At 33.7% G+C, this 13,130-nt stretch overlaps 1 pseudogene across 1 annotated transcript in view; it reads right to left on the minus strand.

Moving 5' to 3' along the window:
• Window positions 1-7,057: 7,057 nt before the first annotated feature.
• The window catches only part of LOC143222815 (sodium/calcium exchanger 3-like), an 88,899-nt pseudogene continuing 82,826 nt past the window's right edge, over window positions 7,058-13,130 (minus strand). The window contains exons 6-8 of the transcript XR_013012513.1: window positions 12,658-12,780; window positions 11,668-11,826; window positions 7,058-9,081 (exon numbers count right to left, since the gene is read on the minus strand). The product of XR_013012513.1 is annotated as a sodium/calcium exchanger 3-like (transcript). The remainder of the gene's footprint in view (window positions 9,082-11,667; window positions 11,827-12,657; window positions 12,781-13,130) is intronic.

Below are 13,130 nucleotides of genomic sequence, written 5' to 3' on the forward strand. Positions count from 1 at the left end.
CCCAGCCGTGGGGACGTTATAATGTGACGGTCAATCCCACTTTTCGTTGGTAAAAGAGTAGCCCAAGTGTTGGCGGTGGGTGGTGATGACTAGCTGCCTTCCCTCTAGTCTTACACTGCTAAATTAGGGACGGCTAGCACAGATAGCCCTCGAGTAGCTTTGTGCGAAATTCCAAAAACAAACAACAAACGAAAGTAGTGGTAACTTTTGAATTGATAGCTGGTCAGTTATGTTGTTGTTGTTTTGATTTAAGCATAAAGCTTCACAATGTGCCATATGTGCTCTGCCCATCACGGGTATCGAAACCCGGCTTTTAGCGTTGTAAGTCCGCAGACATACCGCTGAGCCACTGGGGGGTGTCAGTTATGTCATAGTATAATGTATATAACTCATGTCGCTATATGTGTTTATTGTTCTGTAAATGCCTATAATTAATTTTTTAGACGTTTCGAGGAGAAAAGTGTTCTCGTTCCATTTGGTGATGGACCTAAACATTTTTCTGTTATTCATTCTTTCCGTAGACCGTCATGAAAATACATCTTTAAACCTAAGATGCACAATACGTTTATTCCATTAGCTATGTATGAAAACTTTCAAGCAAATTATTGAAGGCATTCTTTACAAAATAACAGCCTCATTGAATAGGCTCGACAAGGTTAGAGTTTGTATTTTTATAATTATTTTAATAAACCGATCAATACCTCGGAATAAGGATGTATTTATAGTCGATATGGTTTTATCTAATGTTGAAAAAATTAACCAAAGAAGAAAAACTTCACCTTTAGATGACTCGTTCCAGATTAAGATAACAACTTTAAGATCTACCTGTCTGTCATAATTGTATTAGCTTCAATATGAAATGAACTTAGAAATGGATACATTAAGGATCAATATAAGTTATTACTAGCTTTTCTGGCCAAGGATTTGCACGAGGGAGCGGACACTCCTTGGGTCCATGCAGAATTAAAGAGATATTTAAGTTTGAACCCAACACCTCTTGGGTCCCTGCAGTATTGAAGAGACACCCAAATTCAAGCCAAACACCCCTTTGGATCCCTGCAGTATTGAAAAGATACCCAAATTCGAGCGTCAGCTAGAGATTCACATCTATATTGTTTCTTGGATAATCTTAGTCGTGTTATCTATAACGCTCCTTTCTGTCCTGAGAAAAGTTTCCTCTAGTATCATAATAATTATTCTGATGATATTAAAACTTGAATGGTTTTCTTAGGGTAAATCAATATTGTAAAGACTGTGGCAAGATATTTGCAAACTTAAGCACAATTATTTAATGTAATTTATGTCACTTTAACAATTATGTAAAAGGTCAAATGACGGTCTGCACAGATTGTAATAAATCCTGTAAATCGGCAGACTGTTATAAGAATCATAAATTAACAGTGAAAACTAAATCCTGTTGTTTTGTGATATATTTTGTCAATGCACATCAAAATCACGGACTAAAAATATGTTCTCCGCAGTCGCAAATGTGCAGTTATTATGTGTGAAAGGTGTAAGACTTATAGAATAAAAACACTTATTTTTCTTTTTTCAAGAAATGTTTAAATATATCTTACAGAAATATATGTTGTTGTTGTTTTAATTTCGAGAACTATCAGGAAACACAAACACATTACCGCGTGATTTACGATTTTTCCCTCTACGGTGGCTCAGCGGTATGTCTGCAGACTCACACCGCTAGAAACTGAGTTTCGATACTCGTGGGGAACAGAGCACAGATTGCCCATTGTGTAGCTTTGTGCTTAATTCCAAACAAACAAACCACGATTTTGAAGATGAATAAACTCTTAAATAATATGAATTATGTGATGATCCTGATCTTTACCTTCACCGACGACCATACCTGACTTAATACAGTGTGGGATCAAACTGAAATGTTCATCATATTTAGGACGATTGTTGTGTACACCAACTGTTCCGCTTGAAAGAGAAACTTACAAAAATCTATGGATTCTATTCCCTTTTATGCTCTCTATATATCTACTAACATTAAAAACAGTAAAAACGTAATACATCGTATTAATAATATATTTAACAGATGAAACAGAGACACTGACAATACACAAACCTTCAAAGAGTAAACAACTCTTGGTGTCCAAAACACGAACGATTTAGGATGTAAGTAACCCTAGACGGCCAATTCATGAACAGCACAAACTAATAAAAAAAAACATCTTTGTTTACAGAAACAAAAAAAATTCAGGGTATAAATAGCTGTTGCTGACCGAAACGTTAATGGTTCAGAGTGTAAAAAACCGTTGTCGACCGAAACGTGAACGTGTAAGCAGGCGATGCCGATAGAAGCATGCATAATTTTATGTGTAAAAAGAAATTGCCAACCTGAATGATTATAGTAAAAATATAATATGGCATGTATTATTATTCATAATAAACAGACAATAAAACTCATTTGAATCTAGTAAATAACTCACATTTTAAAATGACGACCATTTCTTGTACCGTCATTTCTGTAAAGTGATTACAATAGTATGGTGCAATTGTAAATGAAGCTTTATAGTAATAACAAGACAAATTTGTTAAACATATTCTAACACAAGTGGTGCAAGCTATCCTAAACAACACGGCTACTAATAATGTCTTTAGAACAAAGCTGTAAAGTGATTTTATTTGTTTGGTCGTGTTTTCAAATTATTTTAGGTGACAGTCTACCATTTGTTGACTTAAATGCAATTAAGTAACACTCATTAGTCATAACTAACAAAAGGACATATGTATGTAAGCAAACAAGCCGGCTCATGCAATGTAGTTTCACAAGACGGCGCTACAACACATAGAAGTTGGTTTGTAATTAAGCCCAAAGCAACACAATGGGCTATCGAAACTCAGATTTTAGAGTTGTAAGTCTGAGACATATCGCTGTGCTACTGGAGGGGGGGCACAGCGCATAGAAATCAAAAGTTTAGCTGACGTACCAAATAATTCATAAGATTTTAAACATTGCATGATGTTCTTAATCACAAAAAATGAAAAAAAGCTTTAGTGAATTATAGATCTGCTAACGTTTGGTAATATTTATAAAACAAAGCGCAAAGAAAACTGAAACAATACTCATAACATCTTCATACTTTTGTGTTCAATATTTTTATTTTTCCTTTACGTTTTCCATACAGGTTCACTATGAAAGTCATGGGTAAAAACCTTCCCATTTCTCTTTGTAAAGTTTCTGTTTTTGTCATATTTATTTTGAAACTGAATAATGCACAATTTTCGTAGTTTTATTTTTAACGTTTTTTTTTTTTATTTCAATTTGTTTCTTGGAGATGACGTGTGTATGTGTGTGTTTTTCTTATAGCAAAGCTACATCAGGCTATTTGCTGAGCCTACCAAGGGGAATCGAACCTCTGATTTTATAGTTGTAAATCCGTAGATTACCGCTGTACTAGCGGGGGGCGAGATGACGTGTCACGATTACAGTTTTTGCATAACAGTAGTTATGCAGGATAAACCAAAAGGATAAAGCAGTGGTATGAAAAACATTATTATATATATATTTGTGTATGTATGTTACAGGCTTCTTTCTTTTTAACAAAAAATAAAATTGAAAGCATTATATGTGACGTTCTACTGCATTCCTTTGTTGGCGATATGAAATTGTTACCCTCTGATATGAAATAGAGTTTTAACTATTCAAGGTTCATCAACACAGCTTAGGTCAGCAGAGCAAAAAAATATTGTTAGGCCTCCTATAATGGTAATGTGTATGTAATATTTATGAGGTTTTTAAGTCTTTTTGAATTCACTTAACCTTATGGTGAATGAAAAGATGTTCAAAACTCCTATAAATATTATATACGAAAATATGTATTAAATTATTGTAAAATAATCGTCACTTGTTGTTAACATTTACCAATCATAACTCATTAACAGATGTCAACATTAGAATTATTTACCAGTCGCAGTTGTGGGTGTCGCTTTGAATGGATTTTTTTACATTGACATAAGAAAACTTGTGGATACAAGAGATTGAAAGAAACACACATTCAATGAGTATAATAAACTATTGACACACTATCAAGAAACACAATGGTCTGCACGTAACAGGGAACTGTAATTATATTTCAAACAATGGTCTAAGATTTCAAGATACTGACACTTAAGGAAAACAATAGAAAATAATCTGGTAATTACAAGAACAAAAATATCTTAAGGACGAAGTTCATAAATAGAGAACAGGTGTGAAAAGGTAATTTTATAGTAATAGCAGTGCAGAAAAATCTGTATTGAAATCCTAATGATTTGTGAATTGGGAGAAAAGTACTGGACTAAATATTTTCAAAATTTCACAGGAGATCTCAAAATAAATTTAAATAATAATTATTCTAAATGATGTTGTATTGTGCTTAACTTTAAACAATACTTGGTATTTTCAAGTGAGTATAATGTATCCGGACCAGCTGAAACAAATCGATGTTTTCTGTGTTTATTATATCCGTACCAGTGATCCAAGTCGGTTTTTTTTAAGTGACAACTATATCCGTGCCAGTAACACAACACTAAATCTTTCTTATAATTTTCTTTTTTATAACATAACTAGTAGTAGGTGTTTAAAAAAAATGAAATCAAAAACTGTTTTCAATTAATCGAATTTGATCTAACATAATAGTGTTTGGAAGTGACTTTATAGCGTGTTGGAGGTAATAATGATACAAAAGTAATATAATATCAGGTTTATATGAACAGAAAGAAATAACTAGCATGGCGTATTGTTAAGGTGTCTCACCGCTCTTTTCAAATTAAATGAAAACCAAAGCATGTTTGAAAAAACAAAATCATCTCTTGTACTCTATGAGCCTTTCAGGCATAACGAACCATGTATTCAATGTTGGGGACTAGAAAGAACTTGACATTTTTGATAACAAACTGATTCATTGACTATGAAATATACTGTTGTACTGCGGGGACTAAGAGACACTATCAGTTTTCAAGGTATTGTTACTATTTTTCATACGAATCATTTTGTTACATAGGAATTACATTAACGGACTAAGTTTCATTGGAAGTTTCTGACGAAACAAGTTTATTCGATCTTTATCTGCAACATAAGTAGTTCTGCTCTTGCAGAACCAAATGAATAAAACCTAATATTTCTTTTTTATCTCGTAACTGTTTATGCTTTTTAAACAATGACCTATTCTAACGAGAGTCTTCTCTCCCAACTACTCAGCAGTATGTTTGGAACCTATAACGGTAAAATTCGAGGTTTGACCCCTTCAATAGACGCACCGCAAGTAGCTTATTGTACAGTCGTGCGGTATAACAGTAATAAAAAGGGATACTTTAATATATTTTAATAAAACAAATTATTTAGAATAACAGATTTAATTTTTTCTTACTTTATATAACTAGCCTATAAATCAATAAATCCAACGGAAGTCATTATTGCCAATTTTATAGAGAGTATAAAGTATATAAAGTATATCGTATGCATAAAATCATCCTGGAAGTTTTTGCTTCGTATTTATGTACTTCACAAATATTTCTTTTGCGACGGCCCGGCATGGTCAGGTGGTCAGGTGGTTAGGGGCGTTCGAATTTCTGTCTAATCAAACATGATCCCCCTTTTCAGCCGTGGGGACGATATAATGTGACTGTCAATCCCATTATTCGTTGGTAAAAGAGTAGCCCAAGAGTTAGTGGTAGGTGGTGATGACTAGCTGATTTCCATCTACTAAATTAGGGACAGCTAGCGCAGATAGCCCTCGTGTAGCTTTGAGCAAAATTCAAAACAAGCAAACAAACTTTTTACCACAACTTACTTCAACTAGTAAGTTGCAAAATCTACAAACCGGTTCAAAAGCACCTAACACTAACCTTAAGTAAATAATATTAACATAATTCGGTATTTCTAGGCTATAAAAGTTTTATAAACTGTGTGTAGCACCTGTACATTGCCGCCAATAATACATAAAGTTAATTTACTTAAGGTGTAGTTTAAAACAAGACAATTGGTATTCTATTTTGAACAAGAGTGAAATTGGTTTGATAACAGCTTGTTCAACAGGTAAGTACAAACGATTGATTTGACTGATTAATTGTAATTAAGTACTTTCGATAATTGTGGTGGGCAGAATACGTATAGCCCATAATATTGTATTGTGCTCTACTTTTAACAAATAAAAACATGGTAATCACATATATTTATGTTACTATATTATTTGATTAAATGGAAAGTAATTTCTAATAAAATGGTAAAACTATTTGAAGCAATCATTCGAAAAATTAAAAAACGAACTTTCTCGTGTTATAAAAATAACAACATGTTAATAAAAAAATATCAAAGAATTTATAATGAAATATGGATGAAAAAATTACATTATAAACCAAAGATTAAAGCAAGAAATTATTAACAAAAAATCAACCCACACTAGGGTATTTGTGAAGGTTTTAACTTTAGATGTTGTAAATTTCATGAAATTAATTAAACTATTAAGTCAAGTGTCAGTAAATAATTCTATTGTTTAAAGCTAAGAATTAATTACTATATTTAATGCTGTTTTCTGTTTTTTGTTTAAGTAAGTTATTGTTGATTTAAAATAAAATACTCGCAGCTGCTGGTGTCAGGGATTTGGTGAGAACTTGATATGAATGGATTTGGCAATTTGCAACTGACTAACTTCAAAGTTATAAAGAAAGGTAACTTCTGTTCTGAAGATATCTCTTGGTTTGTTAGATGTGACGAAACACAAGTAACGAAAGTTCTTCGTGGTGTTGCTGAAACAAATCAGTGTACTGAGGTTTAACTATTCCATTTTGTAATTCCCACAACAGTTGCTGCTAAAGCATGTATGAACACGTACTTTCTTCATTATGGTTACTGGAAAAAATAACTTTTAATAATACCTAAAAATATTTAAAAGTTTTCATTATCGAATAACTTTTAAGTTGCATAAAAACACATCATTAGTGCATACAACAAGCTGTTGGGATTCTGTAAGTTCAGACAATTTCACCTTCGAAGAATTTTATGATTTTCAAACACAAATACATAAGACCATAAAGATGACAGTTAAAGTCATTTGCCAAAAAATCACTATTTATTCCAATTCATTTAATTAATGGAAAACAAAATGTTTGGGTTTACGTATCATAATCATAATACTTGTACGTTAAAATACGATCGTTTGATTTTCTTCAACGTTCCGATCTGTCCGAAACAGCTTGAAATAACAACAACTTCTAAAAGCTAGAGCAGTTAAACAGAAACAATATTCCACTTTACAGACTTGTTGGAAACTGTTAACGATATCAAAATAGAAAGATGTTTCTTATAACTACACAATATTTTGGAAAAATATCAGTGGAAATCCAACTACTTGGTCCTTCTAGAGCATAATGTTATCTTGTATGCTGGGTTATAGCTATATATCATAAATCAATTATTTTATTATTAATTGTGTGATCGACAGTGCTGCTCGTCTTAGATAAAATGTAAAATATTAAACATAATCGAAAAACCACAATGGAAAAATAGGAAACGTAAAAGTAATAGGAAAACAAACAAACAGACACTTTACCATCTTGCATCTGTACCACACATCTTCTCTACCAACTTTCTCTGCTAAAATAGATGAACACACATACGACAGGAAATACACACGTATTATTATTGGTTTCTTTTACTCTAATAATTTACTGTTAATGGAAGTAATATTAATTGGAAATTAGTAACCTTTTTTTGTAAGTTATATTATTTTTAAGAGACAATGGAATATCTCTACTAATATGTAACGACTAAACTTCCACAAATACCGCTAAACCAATGCCTGTAAGGCATGCTAATTCACAAAGAAAAAGTCGAACGTTCAACAAACAGGTAGACAAAGGTATTAATGAAGAGAGTTTGAAACTTTGGCAGAATCAGAGAGAAGTGTAAAAAGAAAAAGCTGGTTAAACAGTCGTGAATATAGAGAAGAATCCCAGGGATATTGGGTACTCGATTCTAATATAGTGAAGCTAAATTATTAGGCATTTCCAAAACAACTGCTATTCAAGAGCATGCTTCAACACGTGCTACTAACTAGTAGCAATAGGAAATTTTTGAAACAAGCCTTTCTTCGTTAGAGCACTCTGCTTAAGGCTTGAAGACCACGAAAACATAACTTTTAATAAACTCGAGAATTTGATATACTGACGTTCTCGAATAACGTCATTGTTACATACAACGGGTACAATTGAAACTATGTACAATGCATATTGCTGACGCCCTGCTGGGTCCTTATATTAAACATAATTTCCCCCGTAAGTAACTGCTTTGTTCAGAATCACAGTTTTGAAAGTTTGAACTCTTTATTAAGTCGATAAAATATTTTATTTGCTTATACTAATACTCCTCAAGCTTTGCTTTCAGATCTCCTTGAAACACACACCGTATGTTATCTGTTCGGACCACTTCGTTCACTTTGGCATGTGATACTACTTATTACTTTATCTAATTTTAAATGTAGATCTATCTCCAGATGTTTCTACATAAGTAACGCGGTCCACCAACTGATATCTATTTGGACAGATCATATTGTCTCTTTCAAAGTAAGGACCAGAAATTTACCTGAAAGAAGAAGACGAGTTTTCTTCTAAATCTGTCCCAGCGTAGAAGATCGTGAAACAAAATGTAGGCTTACGTTGAACCACTTTTAGTGAGATTATATTGGTCAATGAGTTTCTGTTAAAATCCAGCAATGACGTCATAAGCTTCGAGAGATGACATCAGAATATAGAGGAACCAAAGACCAATGAAGAATAAGACTGTGGGCATCTTATATTTCTTCGGCCCTCCGAGTTCTCCTCCAACAGTATTATGGCGTCGCAATATGAGGATAAGGGCGGTTATGAACGCAAAGACACAGAAGAGTGTTACAGAAAATGCCAAGTTACCAGGGTCAACTGAAAACGAGGTACCATTGACTGCGTGGTAGATAGCTGCTAACGACCAAGCGACCCCGATGCCAAGAAACACGTTAACGGCATTGCTTCCTGTCACGTTCCCTATAGAGGAGTCGGCGTATCTATCGTTGACAGCCGCTACTTTACTAGCAAAAGTATCTGAAAATGAAAGATAACTTTTCAAAGTGTGCTACAAAACATGAAAATAACATACATGCTTTAAAATAATATATGTTTCTTGGTTGTATCACACTTCATCGACTACGCACGAAGCTTCCCAATGGACTATCTGTGCTTTGCTAACCACGAGTATCGAAATCTAGTATTTACTGTTGTAAGTCAGTAGACATATTACTAGGGGGCATACTCACTGAAGACATAGTACTGTTACAAAACGTTAAAATGATAGTGACGTCTGTAGTTTACACGGCATCTTTGTATTCCAGTTACTACAATAAAGTTGTTTATCATTTCCCTCTACCAAATACTTCAACGATAATTTCCAGGACTTATAACATTAAATTTCTGGATTTCATCTCTGCGGTGGACACAGAGCACATAGCACAGTTTTGCGCTAAATACACTGCACAACAATTTTTTTAAAAAATTTTGCTTCCTGAAAAGTTTTTGCTGCTTGGTGGGTATGCACAAATATAGTTTTGGTTTTGCTTCATCACGTAGGAACTTTGAGAAATAGACAGTTAACTGTTTACCGGCAATAACGTATTTAATTGCGTTTATGTTTCTAATACACTATTAAGTTCAACATAATTAAAAGTGTTTTGCTCCTGATTTTCATTTGCATCCAATGTCCGGTGCAACACGTTGCAGTGTCCAACAGTAGTCAGCAAGCATTGACGGATTCCAGTTGCCCTGATATCGTTTTTCCATTGTAGCAATGTCCTGGTGAAACTGAAGATTTCGATGAAACTGTACGTGATGAACAAATTTGGATGTGGTTTTCGTTATCAGCAGCCAAACATCTATAAGGAACACCGAACAGTGTTCAAGAAGCAAAAAGTTTGTTTGCAGTGAAATCAGTTCATTGTTCTAGAATTCATTCAGTTGTGACTCAACTAAAGACAATATTTCTTCAGTTGTTTGGTAAAGTGTTCAATGAAACAAAATATTCCCATTAGAGTTTAAGTCATTTGTAGTTTTATTGAGAATATTGAATATTCTAATGCTATGTATAAGATACTACCAATAATACAGATTTAAAACTAAATAGTAACATAAAACGAAATACAAATGTTTCTAAAATACTGAAAAATTTGTTAATATTCTGTCCAATCGGCTTTCATACTTGATTTTATTGAATTATAAGTTAAACGAGGAACACTTTCTTCAAGTTCCAAAATAGAGAGCGCTGCTTGCAAGTTTTATAACGAAGAAATGTGTTTACAAATTCAACTTTTTATGATGTTTAAGATGTTAATTCATGGATCTGGCCTCATTATTATCCATTATCAGATGTTAAAAGTTGGCCTAGCTTTATTACTGTCCATATAAAACGTCGATAGTTGATCTGGCTCCATAATCAGACGTCGCAAGTTGATTAAGAGAAAAATAACAATAGATGAATCAGCGCGTGATTGAAAAAAACAAAACAAAATTTAAATATAAATTGTAAATGTAAATTATACTGAACTTGTTGCACGAGTAAACTGTCAATCAACAGAAGACTAAAATCAATCTTCTAGAGAACTCACAGCAGTTATTGAAAATGTTATCATGCCAAAAGACTAACGTGACCCGGCATGGCCAGGTGGTTAAGGCACTCGACTCGCAATCCGAGGGGTCACGGGTTAGAATCTCCGTGACACCAAACATGCTCGCCCTTTTAGCCGAGGAGGCGTTATAATGTGACGGTTAATCCCACTATTCGTTGGTAAAAGAGTAGCCCAAGAGTCGGCTGTGGGTGGTGACGACTAATTACCCTCCCTCTAGTCTTACACTGTTACATCAGGAACGGCTAGTGTAGATAGCCCTCGTGTAGCTTTGCGCGAAATTCAAACCAAAACAAAAGACTAACATTATGTATACATGAATAAAACTTGCTAATCTTCAAATGTATCATTAGGTACTTAAGATATTTAGGGCTTGGACCCGCAAGTGAGGGAATTTTCGAATTTTAAGTATGATATCGATCATGGTTTTTCTATTCTAAGTTTTTCAAAATATCCACTTGGGATTTGAGGCACGAACCCCGTGTGCCAGTGCCTAGCAATGCCTTTGCTTCTCTTATATTCGCCTGACAAGTCCGGCATGGCTAGGTGGTTAGGGTGTTCGACTCGTAATTCGAGGGTCGCAGAATCAAACCCCCGTCACATCAAACATGTTCGCCCTTTCAGCCGTGTGGGCGTTATAATGTGCAATCAATCCCATTGTTCGTTGGTAAAAGTGTAGCTAAAGATTTGGCGGTGGGTTATGGTTACTATCTGCCTTCCTTCTAGTATTATACTGCTAAATTAGGGACGGCTAGCGCAGATAGCTTTCGTATAGCTTTGCATTATAATAGAAAAACAACAACAAATAAAGTTGCCTGACTTGAGGTAGTGCAATGAACATTCAGAGTTGTTGTTAGTAAAATACATTTTACAAAAGAACAATAGATATTCTTGAGAACTGGTAATACAACATGCGGTGCACTGTTCTGTAGAGAAAGCTCACTGTTCCTGCAAACGGGTGAAAATACCACAAACAAAAGTAGGCCTAAGCAGCTCTAAATTTTCTTGGTCTCACCTGGAATACTTGTGCCCAAAGCAACAAAGACAATAGCAGTTACTGAATCTTTTACACCAAGAGTACAGCCGAAGTGAGAAGCCAAGTCGCCGATAACGGCGGTGAGAAGGCCGATCACGATAATAGAAAAGACGAAACACAGCCATCCATCAACGTAGTCTGTGGAAAAGAACAGACAACTCAAGTTATACCACTGACTATAAAACTTATAATCAGTGATGTCGAGAAACCCACTTGTTGAGAAATTTATATGCAAAAACGGCTCGTTTGGGTTGAGAAAATATTTTACATAGAAGAGCGAACAACGTTTCGACCTTCTTCGATAACCTGACGATGACCGAAGAAGGTCGAAACGTTGTTCGCTCTTCTATGTAAAATATTTTCTCAACCCAAACGAGCCATTTTTGCATATAATACTTATGTTCTCCTAACTGTAACAATGATTAAACTCTGACAAAATTGAACTGAATTTGACAGATTAAACTCAGGATGGTCAGATAAGTATTATTATATTATTTTAAGTACATTCTTTCATAAGTTTTTATGTCAATTTCTACGTTACCCTCTGTTATTGTCCAGGATACCTTTTTTTCTACCTATACTTCTCAATAAAAGCTGACTTTGAAAAATGTCTTACAAAATTATTAAGGCAGAACTTGAATATAGAATTTATACTGTTTGTGTTACGTGTCATATATTTATATGAAACTACAGAATTAAAAATACCCTCAATTACTGCAGTTTTTATCACTATTCTGCTGTTAATTCTGTAATGGTAATTATCAATAATAAAACATATAATTATAGATACCCAAGAAGTACTGACATATGGACATGTCCATTGATTATCAATAAATGCAGTAAATTTACAATATAAAGCTATTGATTGTCACAATGTGAATTTGTTTAGAATGCTAAGACTTTTCTTTTTCGATTCCTCTGATATAGCAGACATTTTATGTAATTTCATATAATTTCAGTGACACCTACCTGTAGGAGGAACGAAGGCGAAAAGAACTTTCCAAAAAATAGTAAAGAAATGTATCACATAATCAGAGCATGCTGGTAAATTATCCTCGTCATCTTCGTCCTTCTCTACATTTTCGTCGTTGTCTAACAAAAACGAAATTTTTTCAATACTTTGTTATACTCAGAATTGTTTGTGCATCGTCAAAACTTCACAGTTTAAACGAAAAAATGTATATAATAAATTTTAAAATGTATCTTTATTACTTCTTATCACGTATATTAATCGTTTAACTCTTTAATTATTTGATTTATTTCACTGTGTACGTTAAGATAAACAGAAATCACAAACTATACAAGATTCTGGAGACAAAATTTTACAGAAAGCATAACACAGGCAGAAAACTGATATTTGTCTATTCTGTATAGTTACAATGGTAAAGTATCTAGTTGAAAATTACTTCAGTTGTTCATTGTTACAACTGAAAATTGTGTTC

Source organism: Tachypleus tridentatus, chromosome 8, assembly GCF_004210375.1.
Source record: "Tachypleus tridentatus isolate NWPU-2018 chromosome 8, ASM421037v1, whole genome shotgun sequence".
Lineage (NCBI taxonomy): Eukaryota > Metazoa > Arthropoda > Merostomata > Xiphosura > Limulidae > Tachypleus > Tachypleus tridentatus.